The sequence below is a fragment of the Pinus tabuliformis genome, chromosome 2_1 (genome assembly GCF_031772625.1).
Source record: "Pinus tabuliformis cultivar Carrire ecotype Pingquan chromosome 2_1, CPIR1, whole genome shotgun sequence".
NCBI lineage: Eukaryota > Viridiplantae > Streptophyta > Pinopsida > Pinales > Pinaceae > Pinus > Pinus tabuliformis.
In genome coordinates this window covers 485,686,552-485,704,507 of record NC_142299.1, presented here as the reverse complement: position 1 = coordinate 485,704,507, position 17,956 = coordinate 485,686,552, and the positions used below count along the sequence as shown (strand labels likewise).

The following is a 17,956-nucleotide window of genomic DNA, read 5'->3' as shown; positions in this document are numbered from 1 at the left end:
CCCTTCGCTCCTCCTGAGGACTTCTTCTTGGACTTATTGAGTGGACAATTTGTAGCAAAATGGCCTAGCTCATGACAATGAAAGCACTTAACTTTCATCATGTCTTTCTTCTTACCTCCATGATAAGAATCTAATTTGGAATGGGAAGCTTTCCCTTTCCCCTTCTTCACCTTAATTGCTAAGGCACATTTCTCTTCATCATCAATCTTTAATGAAGAGCCATCCCTGGTTTTCCTTTTGATCTCCTCCTGCATCAAATCTGACCATAGTCGTTCCCAATCTGGCAGCTTCTCTCGATCATTGATAGAGTCCAGATAACTATTCCAACTCTTTGGGAGTCCTAGAAGAGCAAGACTCACCATATATTCTTCGGTGACTGTGATTCCAACACTTCCAAGTTCATCACGACATTGAGTGAACTTGGTCAAGTATTTTGAAATAGTCTTTCCTTTCTCCATTTTGATTTTTCGAATTTTGTCCTTCAGTGCCAGTTTCCTTTGGTCATTGTTGTTTTGATACAAGTCCATCAATGTTTCCACATAGCATGTGGAGTTTCCTTGCCATGGAGACTCAAGACAATGTGATCTCGAACTCCCTCAATAATTATCCACCTTGCCTTTGCCACACACTTCTTCCGTGCATCCAATGATGTTGGCTTAGGGACTTCTTGATCAATGAATTCCTTCAAGCCATTATCTTCTAGCACAACCTCCATTCTTTCCCTCCAGACTATAAAATTCGATTTTCCTTCCAAGACATACTCGAGCCACAAACCGTAGAATGCCATCTAACGATCCTGATATATGAAATGCAAATTCGAATTTCACCTATAACCCTGAACTCAAAACTTCGAAATCTGCTCTAGTATATTGTTCTAAACTTTGATACCATGTAGAATTTCTTGTAGATTCACAAGCTCATGCAATGTACTAAAGCACAAGACAAGAATCTACTTCTACTTTCTTTCAGCGGAAGCCAATAGATCAATGAAAATAATAATCGATAAGAGGAAGATAATAAAATACACATAACACAATAAATATTTGAGGAAAGCCACAACTCAAAACCCCACTATTTGTATTGCATATATCAGAAATCCAAGATGATAATATAATGCTTGTTCTCACAAGAAAACCCCAACACTCGGTAAAATCAATCTCCAACTCACAAGAAAACTCTTGGCCAACACTTAGCCAATTCTCATACTCTCCAAGCCCCTATTTCATTGCGCAATTCCTATGGCTGATTAGGCCATATTAATGGGAAACCAGTGCATCCAAAAATACGCAATCCCTTCAAGGTTCAGTTCCTGATTGCATGCATGATCTATACAACTCAGTAAATCATACAACTGATAGTACATTGTCTGTGCACTCTAGTCTCAATTGGGTCTTTCTCAAAATTGACATGCATGAGTTTCTGATGAGGGAGTCTTGAGTTAACTGGAGTAGCACTAGTTAATGCATTAGTGCACCAACTGACTGTTAACTCACTATTAGTTCCACAAACATTTTGGAACTAATTTAACCGAACTTAACTCAGTAAACTGAGTTATCTAATTACAACTCACAATTAACTCATCATGGACCCCTATAATATAGGGAGAAAATATACATGATTTCATAAAGACTTACAACTTGAAATTCCTAAGCTAATTAAGTTAATTAAACTTAATTAACTATTTACAAGTTGCTATGAGAATATAATTTTATTTTAATTCTCAGTTTAATTCAAGGACAAATAAAACTGGAATTTCTTGTTTCCATTTCTCAACAAAATTGTGGTGATAACTGTGAAGAAAAGTCCTCCTTGTTGATGAATACAAAGACAAGATATCAACTTTTTTGCAGATCCCTGAAGCACTGTATCTATGGGATGTATCTTGGGATTTATAACAGGGGAAAATGAAAAATTCAGGAATTTTCCTCCCAAGAATTCGTATGATGAAAAATCAAAGCCTATTGTAGTTGGATTGTAAGTTGAAAGAGCTTCAGAAGCTTTGGATTGATCTTGTGCAGGAGCCACAAGTCCAGGGAGTCGTCCATGATCGAAAAAAATGAACAAAGTGGAGCTCATCTACTCATGCCTTTGTTGTACCAAAAGTGACCAAGAAACCACAACTTTGTTTTCATTCCAGAATCTAGTCACTAGTTGAACATTCTTCTTCCTGATTATCCACTCCTCTTTGATGCATTTTGTTTACTTTTAGGTATGAGATCTATACTTTTTCTTTGAAGATAATATCATATGTGTCCTGGGAAGAGATTAGTTGATCTTCTTGATTTAAGGCATGTCGATCAAACAATCCATTGGGGCATTTGAAGTTCATGTTTGAGGCCAACATATTAATGTGGTCATGCAATTGATGGGGATTGTTATATGAATTATAGAGTTTATTTTCTCTATGAATTTGTGGCATGGCCCAAACATTATTTCTAGGAAATGATAGAGGATGTGAAATATGCAAACCCATCACATTGTGCCTCTCACCACGAACATAATGACACAAGTTTAGAAATTTAGTACAATGTTTATTGAAACCAAGAGAAATATTGGAGTTTGTATAAGAATTAGTGTGATGACTATGATCATAATTGTTATTATTGGTATGAATATTAGTGTGACAGTGAAGATTAGGACTAGGAAGGTGTGGCTTGGGCTGAATGTATTCTAAAGAGTGGATCAGAGGGTATACCCCTGTTCAATAATATGGTTTAGTTGTTGGACGAATTGTTATGTGGGGTCAAAGAATTTATTGCACAACTTAGAAACAATGTTTTGTAGAGTTCTATTGGAAAAAAGTAATCATATCCAAGCACCTTCAAGAAACTATAGACATGTAATTGTGTTGATGGGAAAAAATGACCTCATCAACATTAGGGGAGACCACTCGTTTAGAGCCCCAAGTTAGACCCTTTTCCATTGACAATGGTGGCTCTGACTGGTTATGGTTCCAGTTACTCACTTACCTAGGACTACTCTAAAATTAACCTAGCTAATCTAATTGCTAATCTAACACATATAACCTATATGATCCTAAGTCAAGGTAATACTAATTTTTATTCCTATATGATATTATGCTAGATAATTGTTAGTTTAACCTAATATTAATGCTATATTAATAGCTATGTTAATATATTCTATATTATACCTATACTATACTAATATTAATGTAATGTTAATTACTAAAGATTTTATATTTATCTCCTAAGTTAAATGAAGGTTAGCATTACTTATATTATGTTAGTATTTCCTAAATAAATTTATGCACATATTATTATATAACCTTATTGTAACCTATAATACTTTTTTTTCCAGGAATAACCTATAATACTTACTAACTATATTAATTATATATTAAACTAACTATATAACACTAAATCTCATAATAACATAATACTTAACATTTTACAATATTATAATAATTCTAATACTATTCCTCTTTATCTTAATAATACTTATCCTAATAATACTATATCTATCTATCTATATATATATATAAATTTTATATTAGTGTTATTTAATATTAATATCCTAAAAAATGCTATTATTATAATATTAAGGTTGGTTCTAATATTAATTATTTTTACTAAATTTAATGTAATATATGCAACTATGTTAAGTAATACTATTTTAAGTACTAACACTAATATTATATTATATTAGATATTAATATAAATTTTGTAGATATTATATTTATTATTATTAATATAAAATTAAACTAGATAACCATATGTTAATATATCTCTAAATCTAATATAAAACTAAATATTATTTTAATAATAAATCTAATACATAAATGTATTATTATATAATATATTTCTACGTTCTACTACAATAATGAATAATAACTCTTATCCTATTGTATTAATTTTATACTACAATACAATTATATTAATAAAAAAATAAATCTTAAAAAATGTTGTTATTCTATTACAAAACTTGCTTACTATTATATCTACTATTCTTTATTATTATTATTATATTAATATTTAAGTTATATATTACTAATATCTATGAAACAATTCTACAATTAAATATTACAAAAAAAAAAAGTGTGAAAAGATTGTAAGAATGTCAATATTAATAATAACTTAATACAATTTTAAGTAAGCACTTGATAACTTTTTATTAAGTTATATATTACTAATATCTATGAAACAATTCTACAATTAAATATTACAAAAAAAAGTGTCAAAATAATGTAAGAATGTCAATATTAATGATAACTTAATACAATTTTAATCACATGATCTTTAATGATGTGAATGAAGGGTTAAGTTTAATCTAGAGAAAAATGATAAATTCAAAAAAGTGTATTGTCTCTGCAAAAGAGAATTTTAAAGAAAGATGAAAATGCAAATGTAGATGCAAATCTTGTTTATGATGTAAACAATAAATGAAATTCAATTAAATATTACAAAACAAGAATAATTTTCATTTTGTTAGTTGAAAGAGGCAAAAAGAAGAAAAAGGTTCTTTGAAAATGTAAATTCAATATTTGGTTTACCATCATGTTCAAGAAATAGTTCAATAAACACAACAACAATTGAAATAACATAATATAGTAATTTACTATCAGTAAATTGCAAAATAAGGATCTGGTGAAAGGATGGGGAACACAAGTTCACTATATTTTTGACCGGGAACAGGACCTATTACAATAATGTTTTTTTTTATTGGGACGATAGTTCTGAAAATAAAAATTACCCGTCTTTTGTCTAATCTCAGGGGAAATACGATCCGGAGGGGCTAATTCAAAGCCCTCGGGTAAAATTAGAACAACTCCTACATTTAAAGCCCCTTTCTTGCCATTAGCAAGAACTTGTTTCATCTGCATATCATAGGGGATCTTAACAACTGCTTCAAATACGGTATTAGGAAGCACAGACTGTGGAACCTCAATATCCACAAGTTTTTTTGCCAAGTGACAATTAGCACATGCAATACGTCCAGTGGCTTCTCGGGGATTTTCATAACCCTGTTGTGCAAAAATGGGATATGCATTCAAAATGGATGTCCGAGTTATGATATGTATCATGACTAGGACGGAAATTAACCGAGTCATATTTTTCACCCATTCATAAGTATTTCTATTTTGCATGGTTGAATTGTTGGTTCCAAATCATTTTTGGGGTGAGAGTAGGTAGCTATCATAGTTACCTGTTAAAAATTTTGCTACTATATTGATTCAACCAAACCTAAAAAGAAGAAATCGGAAGTCTCACACTAGGAGAAGAATGAAGGGGAGGAATAGCTAATTCCTGAACACGGAAAACACTTTATTATTCTGTTTAAATTGTTTCGGTTAGACAAGAAAACCTACCTATTCTTTATTCATTCATCGAATGATAAATTACTACAAGTGAAGGAGATATACAATTGAAACGACGAAAGATCCAATATTTAAGAATCGTATCTAAGATGACTGGAAAAGTTGAAACAAGACCAGATATGATTCGTTCATTATGGGCAAATCCATAACTTTCGGAGATCGAATCAATCATCAGTTCCCAACCATGGGGTGAATGAAACCCAATACATAGATCGGTTGCTAAAAGAATTAGAAAAGCTTTCATTGTATCACTCAGACTATAGAAGAAATCTTGGATCCAAGAATTGATAATAGCGAGTTTATTCTTACCCAGAATGATATAAGCACTTATAAAAGCAAAACCTATTAGACTTGTTAATAAATGTGATATTATATGGATACAATCTTCATTGTACATTTCGACCAATTGGATCGTTTCTTTGTGAATCTCTATACGAAGAGATTGTGAATGTGTTCCCAAAGAATCTTCCACCATTCTTTCTAACAAGAATAGTTCTTCTATTTTCTCAAATCTTCCCAGAGCATTTTGTTCTTGGAGATATTAAAAAATTTTCTGAGATTTAACCGTATTCCACCAATTTGTAACCCAAGGCTCCAAACCTTTCCGTAATGAAATAGGAATTACCCAAGGCAGTACTACTAAACATGCGAGATATCGTAGGGACGCTGATGCTTTATATTCAGACACTTCGAATTCGGGAACCGCTAACAAACCTAATTCACTTGTCAGTTCTATCCGAAATATAGACGAAGTACGAGTGATAGAATGAGGTATGGGATCCATAGATTGATCTATTGCGTAATTGTTTGATCCCGATCAAAAAAATATCCTCGGGAAAAAAGTAAAAGGTTTGTTCAAAATGGGTGAGACGAAGCATAAGGAGATCGTTCCAAACCATTTATATCTGGACCAATTATCTATTCATTTTTTCATCTTCTTCTTTTTTAGAAGAATAACTTGAAGTAACCTAAGTCTTATTCATTGCCAAGATCCTTTGAATCACTAGATCCTTTATGAATATTTACCCAATTATCTTCAAAGATGACATGACAAACACTCTTGAAAAATGAGAGAACGACAAAAAGTCATAATTGGATCGTGATGAGAGGAAAAAATCATTTTAGTTTTAGGGAAACCGGACCACTCTATCTAGTAATTGTTGTTTCTGATACATCATTCATCTACTGGTACCAGTACTATTTTAACTTATTGCATGCTTAGGTTTTCATTTCTATTTTATTGATACTTGCAAAGATAGCTGTGCATAAATCAATTAACATAAGGGGGTGACAAATACAATAATGCAATCATCCACTAACATATTTAAGAAAAGAAACCAAAGTAGAATACACAACCGAAACATCAATAAACTTATCACTTTTGCAATAATGCTAAATGATGCAAGTTGTAGTATGATTCTGCAATTAATTACAAAAACTCTCTTTGCAATTAAAAAGAAAATCCCTCTCTCAGGTTGTTGATTTGTATAGAGTGTTAGCACTTGGTAATTTTCTGAGGCTGTAGAAGAAAATAACCAAGGTAACCACAAAGCAACTTTGGAAGCTGGGATGTAGCCCTACCAGAGTTAGAGAGGGCTCTCTCTGTAAGATTTAACTTTGTTGGATTGAATATTAGACTAGCTATGAATTTTGGATTTTGATTTGTATTTGAATGGTTGGTTGATAACTAGATTACCATTGGCCTATGGAGTTTGTTACATAAAATACAGATTGACTACAGTGTCTATAGATAGATCTCACAGGGCAGGGTAGCCAAACCGATTGGATTCTTTAAGATCTGTGAAATGGGGAAGAAGAACAGATTTAAGGTTCACTTTAAATATAGAGCATTGTTACATGAATTCCATATTTAAAGATTAGAAGAAAACATAGAAATTATTCGTATCCAGGAGCAGAGTGTAGATTTAAACAAATTCTTCCCTTTATTTATCTATTGAATAATTCATATTTGGAAACAAATATGTCCTATAAACAGAGAAATATAAACACATAAGACGATAGATGCACTTCACCAACAACTTGACACAAGAATCCTGTGAAAGAGCTTATGTATTACTGGTAAATCCATTGATGCTTTAGCAATATACAATAGTGTTCTTCGTACAAAAACCAACCCTTAATACTTCTGAAGATGAAGTATTTATAATTAATTTACCAAAAATATCATGTCATAATGACTAGGATGTATCTAAAAATAATAAAACTGAATGAATCTAACTTATTACAATGATATCAAGAAAATTTGAACTGACTGAAGTGGTGACACTGAATTGGTGGAACAACTGGTTATCTGGCACTCAAATCCTGCGTGTGTTGTGACGTTGATCTGTGTGCCTAAATCTACTTTTTACTCCAGTAAATCACAAAGTTTATCCCAATGTTGTTCACTCGAGATATTCAATTTCATCAAGTTTCTGTACACTTTGTCGACTTCAATATATTTGGAAAATGTCATCCTGGCGAAGAATAGATTTGGAATTACATACTGAATGTCAATATTGTATGCCACTACTTCCAAGAACATCTTTCTTGGTATACTGTGTCTTCCAGTTGTAACCTTTGAACTATCTCTTGCCTTGGTCATAATTTTCTCACTGTAATCCGACCACGTGTTGAGCTTATCATTGATAACTAATAAGTTTGGAAGTCCTTTCTTGTAGAGGGGCTACAGCTTGGTGAAGAATTTTTGTATACCAGTGTTCATAATTTGACCCTTCTCTTCAAGTTATCTCATAAGATTTATTTTAGTCAATACTTTCTTGACTTCTGAAATTGTTTTACTTTTGCCTTCAATTTCCAACTCTTCCAATTCCTGACTGTTCTTGGAGTTAAGAAATTTGATGAGCTCAGTGGCTTCATTGGGTTTATCTCCCAATTGATTTCTGACCTACTCAATGGCTTCATTGGATCATTCAATCAGCTCCTGTTGCTCAAAAATAATTTGGATTGAAGGCCAAATGTCTTCCATGTCTTCATTGATCCTTTTCCAGACATTCTCTTTTACTTGTGCCAATGTATTTCCCATGGCGCAGTATTTTTCCATCTTCTGTAATTTCTCAGACAATGTTTGTCACTTTTGTGTTTCTCTCACGAAGGCATTTTCAAATATTCTACTCTGTTCCTGTAGGATTTTCGACTCCTACCTTAGCCTCTTTAGCTATTCTTTGTGTATAGACATGTTTTCCATGGATTCAACCAACTTAACTGAGCCATCTGCAACTAAGGTGGGGATCACAGTAGAAGATCATGTTCCTACTATCGCGGCTGCTGTAGGGATACCTATTTGAAGTAGGGATGCAATGGTATTTGCATTAAGACGAACCACTACAAGTTGTGAACTTTGTTCATTTTCTTTTATCAGCTTGTCCATTTCTACCTCCATCTCTTTGATTTGTCCATTCTGTTCTACTAAAAGCTTCAATATTTCTTCTTCTTTTAGCTCTGTCTCTCTAAGGTCCTTGGCCTAGGGGTATTCTATTGCTAGCAACTTCAATTCCTTCTTTAGTGTTGTTATGTCGGCATTTTTCTTCCTGATTATCTCCTCCACAGATTTTGAATTATTTGTATCAAAGCTTGCTTTGATCACCATTTCCTCCAAGTATTTAATTCTGGTGTCTTTGGAAAGTGAGGACACTTTCTCCAATTTAAGTTGAGACTACACATTATTCAAAGTAAGTTGTAGTTTAGAAGCAGTGATAGCAGCCTGTGTGAAAATAGAGTATACCATTTCTCCAGCTTGCCTATGCATATCTATTTGATCCAAAGGATGGACATCCTTTGCCTCAAATTCAAAAGTAGTTTGTTTGAAATCTGCTGCTGACTTTGGTTGAGGTACCTGAGCCTACAAAAATGCCATGTGCATTTTCCCTTTCTCTGTATCATATGTTGAAATAAGCCTATGCTAAATGGAGGAAGATTTCTTCCTGAATTGAGCAGAGATATTATCATGTATGGCTTCATTCCTCTACTTAATCTCTTTACATTTTTGAAAAATATCTAGTTGCCTCTGCTTTATGGATGATTATGGTGTCTGAGGTATAGTAGCTAGAATCTCTTTAGCAGATAAGGATAATGGAACCTCTATGGTACCACTATCCAACTTAAAAGTATGGAAGCCTGAGAGTACAATAGTGCCCTATGTGTCCTCCAGTGATGCAAAGTTTATTTTAGAACCTGTTTTAATCTTATTTGTGTATATTTTGAACTCTTTGGCAGAGACTCCTGCAAGTGATGGAGAATCATCCTCTCTCAGTCTCTTATCTGTCTTTTCTCTGGATATGGGAGTCTCTGAAGTTGTCCTGGAAGGTACCTACTCCTCAGCCTCCTGTAATGTATTTTCTACCCAACTGTGTTGGTTAATATATTCTTTATTTTTGGCCTCTGGGTATGCACATAGAGTGTAGCTTTTTGTTCCACTCTTAACTTGGAAATTACCCCAAAGGGGTCATAATAACAAGTGGAACTGAGAGGGAAGTTCATTTGTTTCAGCAGGAGGTTTTCTTCCTGTCCTGCTACTCTACTGTTGTAGATGAAAGGTCCTATATGTGTTTTGATCCAGAACTGAGATTTCTTCTTAGTTGTCGTGAAATGAATGTTGTCAGAGTGAATTATTTTCTTGATGTACTCCAAGGAAAATATTCTCATTGGCAGATACTTAGGAAGCTTATATGGTGGCAGCTCTGAACCATACACTCTAATTTATGTGAATGACTGGTAAAGGTACCAGTCCCATATTTTCACCTGTTCACTGAGTTGTAAAACCTTCTGAATGTCTTCACTAATCCTCATAACATGTTGGCCACTCAGCAAACAAGTTGTTGGATAGATAAATTGATCGATGAAGTCTGTGAAGATGAATTCTTGCGATTGTCTGATTAAGGAAGTCCATAAGACAACAGATTATGGCTCTCCTTATGGATCAAGCTTCTGCACTGCGAAAGGAAACTTATCTGTTTGAAAGAAAATAAACATGTACATGAGAATTGAAGAATATTTGAACATTCCTTCAGTTAGAAACTGAAGGAATTGTTCATGAATTACATTTGCTAAGAAGTGGCCATAGTCAAAGGTGACTGATAGTCCTTCTTCTGAAGAAATGATGGACATAAAACCTAGAACAGGCTCATCTACCCATTAATCTGAATAGTAACCAAGAATGGATGACAAGACATAGATAATATGTCCGGTCCTTTAAGGGAACATAGAATAAGGATAAGGGGGGTTTTTATTAGGGAGTTGAGAGTCTTCGGGGAGGAAAACTTTAAAAATTGTAGCTCTCTGTGGGAACGTTAATTTCTGATAAATTTATCTCAGAGCGTCAAGGGAAAAAGGGGTGAGGGAATCACTATGGGGGACTTGCAACATTTGATTAATGCTATCAGTTGTAATGGTGAGGATAATTTCACCATTTGTGGAGATAATAGCCCTCTTACTTGAAAGCTAAGAGGCTTGGTATTTTAGAAAGAATTCAGGAAAATTATAGGACTGGGGAAAACAAATAGAGGAATTCTGGACTGCCAAAGGTTTATTTCATCAGATTGATCAAGGAAATTATCCCAAAACCAGCAGCGTAATTCGAAGAGGTCGAATTCAAACTATGTTTAGGCTATCTTGTAGTCTCTGTCAATGAGCGGAATGTGTTCTAAGTCCATAGGGGGAGTAAGAATAGGATTCACTACAGGGGAGACTTTAGGTGCCACTATAGTTTCAGAAAGGATGGGAGAAGAATCTTGATAGAAGGAATTCATAGCGAGTTTCAGGAATTGGCTGGAAGGCTCAGTGATATTACCTTTGTAGTTTTATGAGAGACGAGCAATGGGAATGTTGCTGTGAGATCAGAGAATAACAAAGGCAGGAGAAATGTTCATGAGGAAAAGAAAGAAAGGTTTAATTACAGGTGAGAATTGAATTTTTATAAGGCACAGATCCAACTTAACCATTGGATTAACAGTGTTGATATTGCATTGATTTTGGAAATGGTGTGGGTGAAAAGAAAAAACTTTAATGGAGGGTGGAATGGTCACGGGCATGGTAGTTTATGATTGGTGGGTGAATGGTGCAGGACCCTTGGTGGGAGTGACAAGAGGAGGAACAGGTGGGGTGATGGGAATGGTGGCTAAGATGAGGTGTGGAGGCAACAGTTGCTAGGAAGGCAGGTTGCAGTGGGAGGCAAAACAACTTTCGGAGGGGGGTAGGCGGTATCCGGTAAGTGATGGGGGGTCCTAAATCCTATGGTGTTGACATGTATGGGGGCGAGAAACTGATTTTCGAAGCCCCCCCACTATTAAACATTATTACTGCGTGGGGGGGGGGGGTCCGAAAACAATCCAGGGTCATTGGATCAGGGCGATGGATGATCAGGAGCATGGAAAAAGTGTGTGGTTTAACACTAATCAACCCCACAACATATTTCAGGTGCATGCATTATATACCAAAGTCCAATACTTTGGTCAATGAACCACTTTAGACTATTACATCAAAAAAACATAATTTTTCTATTCTAATGCTTTTTTAAAGCAAATGAGGGTGCATTTAAATTTTCAAACCCTATCTATTTATTTATTCTTAGCAGACTAAGAATATTTATTTAAACTCACTAAAATAATCTAATCAACTGCATTAATCCATATTAAATTGTTGGATTAACTTTATTCACCTATTATACCTATCAAATATTAGCCAAGATTACACTGTTTCGCTAAGTTATTCACTCTAATCTAATTAACATAAATTGAAACCAACTTGAACATGATTAAACTGTATGTCTCAAGTAGAAAGGGATTGTGGCATTTAAACAAGCTGCACACAATTTCATGAATTTATTCTTTACAAATCCATAAGGCTAGTAGTGGCACTTAAACTAGCATCACTTTCACATTTATTCATTTTTTTGTGGGGTTCATTTATCATTTCTTTTCTTTTTTTTTTTTTTTTTTTTTTTTTCTATTTTTTGTATTTATACCCTCTTTTCATTTTTTATTTTAATTCTTCTATCTTTTTTTGGAAATCATTTGCAGAAAGCAATATTATTTACAATCTAAAATACTTAAAGCAAGTATTCAATGATCATTAGATCCTATAAATTATATGACCCTAACAGTGTCTCCAACTGGGGATGGAACTTCCTGGTGAAGTGTCAAGAACACTGTAGACTAGTAGCCTTGAATCCTCATCTTCAATATTGGTTGCATATGATTTTTTTGGTTTTTGTAGTTATGATGGAAAAATGCCTTAAAGCTCAGGGCCTTCTCCATGGGATTCAACTTTTAGACACAAGCTACCCACTCATGATAGTACAAAAGTAAATGGTATCTACAATGGTTGTGATAAAAAAACACTTTCTTATACCTGAAAAACATAATGCTTTAGCATCTTGCCATTGATAGGTCCTCCAGGTAAGGTTGTTCCATCTATGTTCTTCAGAAAAAATTCACTGATGTTATCCCTGTAAGAATAAATAATGTAAGGTCCCATCAACAAGTTTTCAAACTTACCATGCTTTCCTTTCTCTTCCCTCCTAGAATCCCATTTCATAACATGATTGTTGTTGGGCGATTTAGTTGTATGTTAAATCCCTGTCATTTAAATTGTCAACCCGAGAGTTTTGTAAATTTATAAGAAAACCAAAATATATGGGACCTCAGATGCAACTGTTGTAGAATGTTTGTTTAGGATGGAAATAAATAAAGGAAATGCATATTACAAAATAACTTCTAAAAATAATTTTTTTCTAGTTCAATATGCAACAAGCAAGAGAAGAGGCTCCTAACTTAGGAGGTCTTAGTTGTCCTTCCTCACAATATTGTCCCCAAGAAAAGAAACTAAAGTGAAATGGTTGGTGATGTGTAGATAGCAGGAGAAGAGGCTCCTAACTTAGGAGATCCAGGTTGTCCTTCCTTGCAATTCTATTCCATCATTGTTACCATTTCATTAAAACTAGAGATTCAGAAATAACTCAAACAAGGAAAAGAGGATGAATTTCAGTTATTGTTCATGATCAGATAGAAGGAGAATTTAACTTAAACCTTGTTTGTCCCTTCATATGCATATTATAATTAAACCAGGAATCATCCAACAAGCATAAGAAATCTTCACACATCTAACTTAACACACAGACATAAAATTAATTACTTGACTTGGTATGGGGGCCCTCCATTCCTCAACGAGCACACCTAAATAGCTATCACATCTTAAGAATCAAACAACACTCATAACTCATGATTTGGATAAAATGGTATTATTCATGTTGAATGAACAATCATAAATCTGATGCTAATGATTATCTGACAACTGTTCACCTTCCTTTGAAGGATGCTACTCTTATTTATACATGAATTAGGGATATCTACTCAATAAATGTAGATCCCTTAAATATCTACTAGATCAATACTTGTCGCAACTTATCTGTAAACACTAGATAAAAATTCTATGACACATCAAGATCTCCATGATCTTTCTCCTTGGAATATGGTCCACCTTTTGAGATGAAATTCGAATTTGATCTTGAGAGGCCACATAAGGGTGCCTTGAAAGCTTCCAAATGATCTACACTTGTCATCAAACTCAAGCCACTTTTAGGTATAAGAAAATACATGTTATTTCTCTAACTTTTAATCATAAATTCACTCTAAATACATGAAATTAATAACTTTGGAAAATGTAAATGTGAACTGATGTAGTAATGATAATGTAGGGTTATGTAATGATAATGTGATGGAATGAAGTGACAAAATGAGGATAAAGGTGAAAAATAGAGTGAAAGTGAATGTTAATTTGGCAACACAACATACCCCCCAACTTAAGTTATTGCATGTCCTCATGTAATCTATTGCACTGATTCAATTAATCATGATTTAAGATCTCCATGATCTTTCTCCTTGGAATATGGTCCACCTTTTGAGATGAAATTCGAATTTGATCTTGATAGGCCACATAAGGGTGCCTTGAAAGCTTCCAATTGATCTACACTTGTCATCAAAATCAAGCCACTTTTAGGTATAAGAAAATACATGTTATTTATCTAACTTTTAATCATAAATTCACTCTAAATATGTGAAATTAATAACTTTGGAAAATGTAAATGTGAACTGATGTAGTAATGATAATGTAGGGTTATGTAATGATAATGTGATGGAATGAGGTGACAAAATGAGGATAAAGGTGAAAAATAGAGTGAAAGTGAATGTTAATTTGGCAACACAACATACCCCCCAACTTAAGTTATTGCATGTCCTCATGAAATCTATTGCACTGATTCAATTAATCATGATTTAATATTTTTGCATTGTCTTGCTTTTATATGAACTTTGGCTGATATCAATTTTTTATAACTTCGCATATTTTTCTTTTTAACAATTTTGTTCTTTTTTCAAAGTGTTCTTTTTGAAAAACATTTGATTGCAACATATTATTTTGGTTGGTTCTTGTGTGACAACCAAAATTTGATCAGTATTGGTTCTTGTGTAACAATACTTTTGTTGTTTTTGTGTTGCATCAAAAGGCTTTGAAAACATTTAATCAACCAATCATTCTTCGATCATTATTTGCAAACCATGTAACGTTTGAATCATAATGCAATAGTAGTTGTTTGGAAGTATGTTGGTTAGGATGACATGTGTGTAAAGGACATATATGACATATGAAAGGTGATAATGGAATATAAATGCGATATATATAACGAAATGTGAATATGAGGTATGAACATGAACATGGTAAAGAATTTTCCAAAAATTATAGTTTCAGTTTTAAAGGAATTATATGATAAAAAGCTAGAAAAGAACATACCTTTACTTACCTAAGTGGACAAACTATGTATATGTAGAAAAATGTAGCTCCTGCTGCCGACACATGGAATGGAGAATACAAGAATGTGATATGTGTCTTGGTTGCATACATGATGGATGAAGTTATGGATGTGGATCCTTTATCACTGCTATTGAATTTGTTCCAAAGTATAAAATACTATTGAATCTGCTACTAAATCATATAGTCTTCATGTCGTCCCATATCGTGGCACAATTCTTTCCTTGTGAATAAATGTGTCAATGTTGAACATGGAAAGAACTCTTTGGATTACCGACCATTGACAAATGACGTTAACCAATGCGAGGCAAACTCACCATTAATTTCAATGAGTGCCAAGGTACCCAAGTACATCTTGCGAAGTGTGAATAGATGAGCTGATGTAGAGCCACTTGCAAGATCCAACAAACAAGGGACATTAATGTATTCCTATTGTTCATTGGCAAGAAGACTTGCCCTTAAGGCATGTAAGCCTCAAGGTACTAATAATGACTCTAGTCTTTATGCTAGATAGGGTGCTGAGGTCGATGGGTCAAGACTTGTTGAAAGGTGGTCCTTAACAAATCCGACATCAATCAAAGCGAGTTCGTGCAAAATGATTGGTAGGAATATAGATAAAATGTGTCATGGTCAAACATTTTTATGATAAGGAAAACAAGGAAATGTAAAGAGATGGATGGTTTCTTCATGAGGCAAAAAGATGAACTCAAAAGAAGGCAAAAATGTATGTGACTCAGAAAAGTAGACATATATGAAGTCACGATGGATAAGGCAATGAATCAGTGGACTTTAACATGGACGACTGATGAGGATTTGAAGGAGAAGTGTGGGTAGTAGTGACAAATGTAACGACATATGTAATTAGCTCCTTCAAGCTTTCAATGATGAATATGATTTCTGGAGATCACATCTGCATGAACTTGGATCATTTACGCACCTGTAAAAGCTTAGTACAAATCCTGCATGAAAATTGTGAGAGCTTTTTGAAAGATATAAAATGCAAGTATCAATGCTAGAAATGAAATAAAATGAAAAAAATTTACCTGTTGCCTTTGTGTGCTAGTTCCTTTGAAGTAACTCCAAGAAGACAAGTTACCATAAAATGTTTTCAATTGTTTTGAAATGGACAGTTGCAAATTTTTTTTTTAATTGTTTTGAATTTTTTATTTGTTTTGATTTTTTTTATTTGTTCTCTTTTTTTTTTTAAATACTAAAATTAAAATATAAAATTTATTTTGTATCCACAAAATATATATAAAAATAAAATAAATAAATAAATCGATTTTATTTTTCCACTGATCAAGGAATACTACTTACCACCCTACTACTACTTACCACCCTACCGAGAGCTTCGAATTCAGACACTTACTCGGACCGCATTGCCTCCTCCGGTCAAGACATCATCTTCATTTAGTTGCCAAGAGTGGAGATCGAAGGCGCACAACACATGCAACTCGAAACTCATGTTTCTAAGCTTATGGAGAAATTGAAAGAATCATTTGTAAGTGCTTTCATATTCCTTGATGAATTTGGCCCTCTCTTCTTGGCTTTTATCGCTGATTTTTTTTCTACTCCACTATGTATGATGTGTTCACCAAGTTAGGCATACCCACATATGTATTCTTCACTTCCAATGCTTCTTTTCTATCTTTCATGTTATCTATCCCCAAGCGCATCTCAGAGATTCCAATTTTGTTCAAGGACACCGAGTTCCCAATAGAGGTGCTGGGAATTCCACCGATTGCTGGCACAGATATTCCACCTCCATTTCGTGACAAATCCGATGAAGCCTTTTATTGGGTTGTGCTCCACTCTTCGTGCCTATCGAAAGTGATGGGAATTTTGATAAACACCTTCGAGGAAGTGGAGCCTAAAACGATCAAAGTTATTGCAGAGGAAAGATATGTAATCCGACTGGGGCTTGTCGAGTTCCTCGCCTTTATCCGGTTGGGCCACTCATATCCTCATCACCTCTTCAATACAATGACAAACCTATCGAAAATGAACAGGTTGATTGCCTCAAATGGTTAGACAAGCAACCGCCTTCGTCGGTTCTGTTCATTTCATTTGGAAGTGGAACAACGTTGTCGAGGGCGCAGGTGACTGAACTTGCGGTGGGACTGGAAGCAAGCAGACATCTCTTCCTGTGGGTGTTGCGTAGTCCGTTAAGCAACTTTATCTCCATAGAGGAGACGAACCTTTCCCAACTCTTACCTGAGGGATTCGAGAATCGAACCAAGGACTGGGGACTTGTTGTTGCTTCATGGGCGCCTCAGATTCCTGTTCTCGCTCACCCATCCACTGGAAATTTTGTTTCTCACTGCTGTTGGAATTCTATGCTAGAGAGCATCTCACATGGAGTTCCCATGATCTGTTGGCCTCTTTTTGTGAAGCAAAGGATGAACATGCTTTTGCTGGTGAACAGGTTGAAGGTGATTTACCAGAAAATATTTTGGTTTCTCTTGGCGAAGCTTGCTCTAGCATCACCTACCCACAACCACAATTTTCCAAGTGATGAGAGAAAAAGCCTGATTTTAGCATGAGGAATTGGCGTGATATTTTCCATATTTTACTAACAGAAACCTGATTTTCCTCACTAGCCAGTTCGACTTCTAAATATATCGCTCAATCTAATCACATCTTTGCATGAATGCTAGACTAGGAAATCAAGATTTTGAAGATCGCAAATGGAATGGAATTGCACTTTTCTTGGCGTAAGATCTATTGCATTTAATCAAGGATCGGATCATCATCTTATTAATGAAATCACCGTAACAAACACCCTGAATACGAGTAATT

The 17,956-nt window shown here is 34.3% G+C and overlaps 1 pseudogene; it reads left to right on the top strand.

Annotated features, from left to right (window-relative positions):
* Nucleotides 1–16,810: 16,810 nt before the first annotated feature.
* Nucleotides 16,811–17,700, top strand: LOC149201023 (UDP-glycosyltransferase 88A1 pseudogene; annotated as a pseudogene).
* The last annotated feature ends 256 nt before the right edge of the window (nucleotides 17,701–17,956 follow it).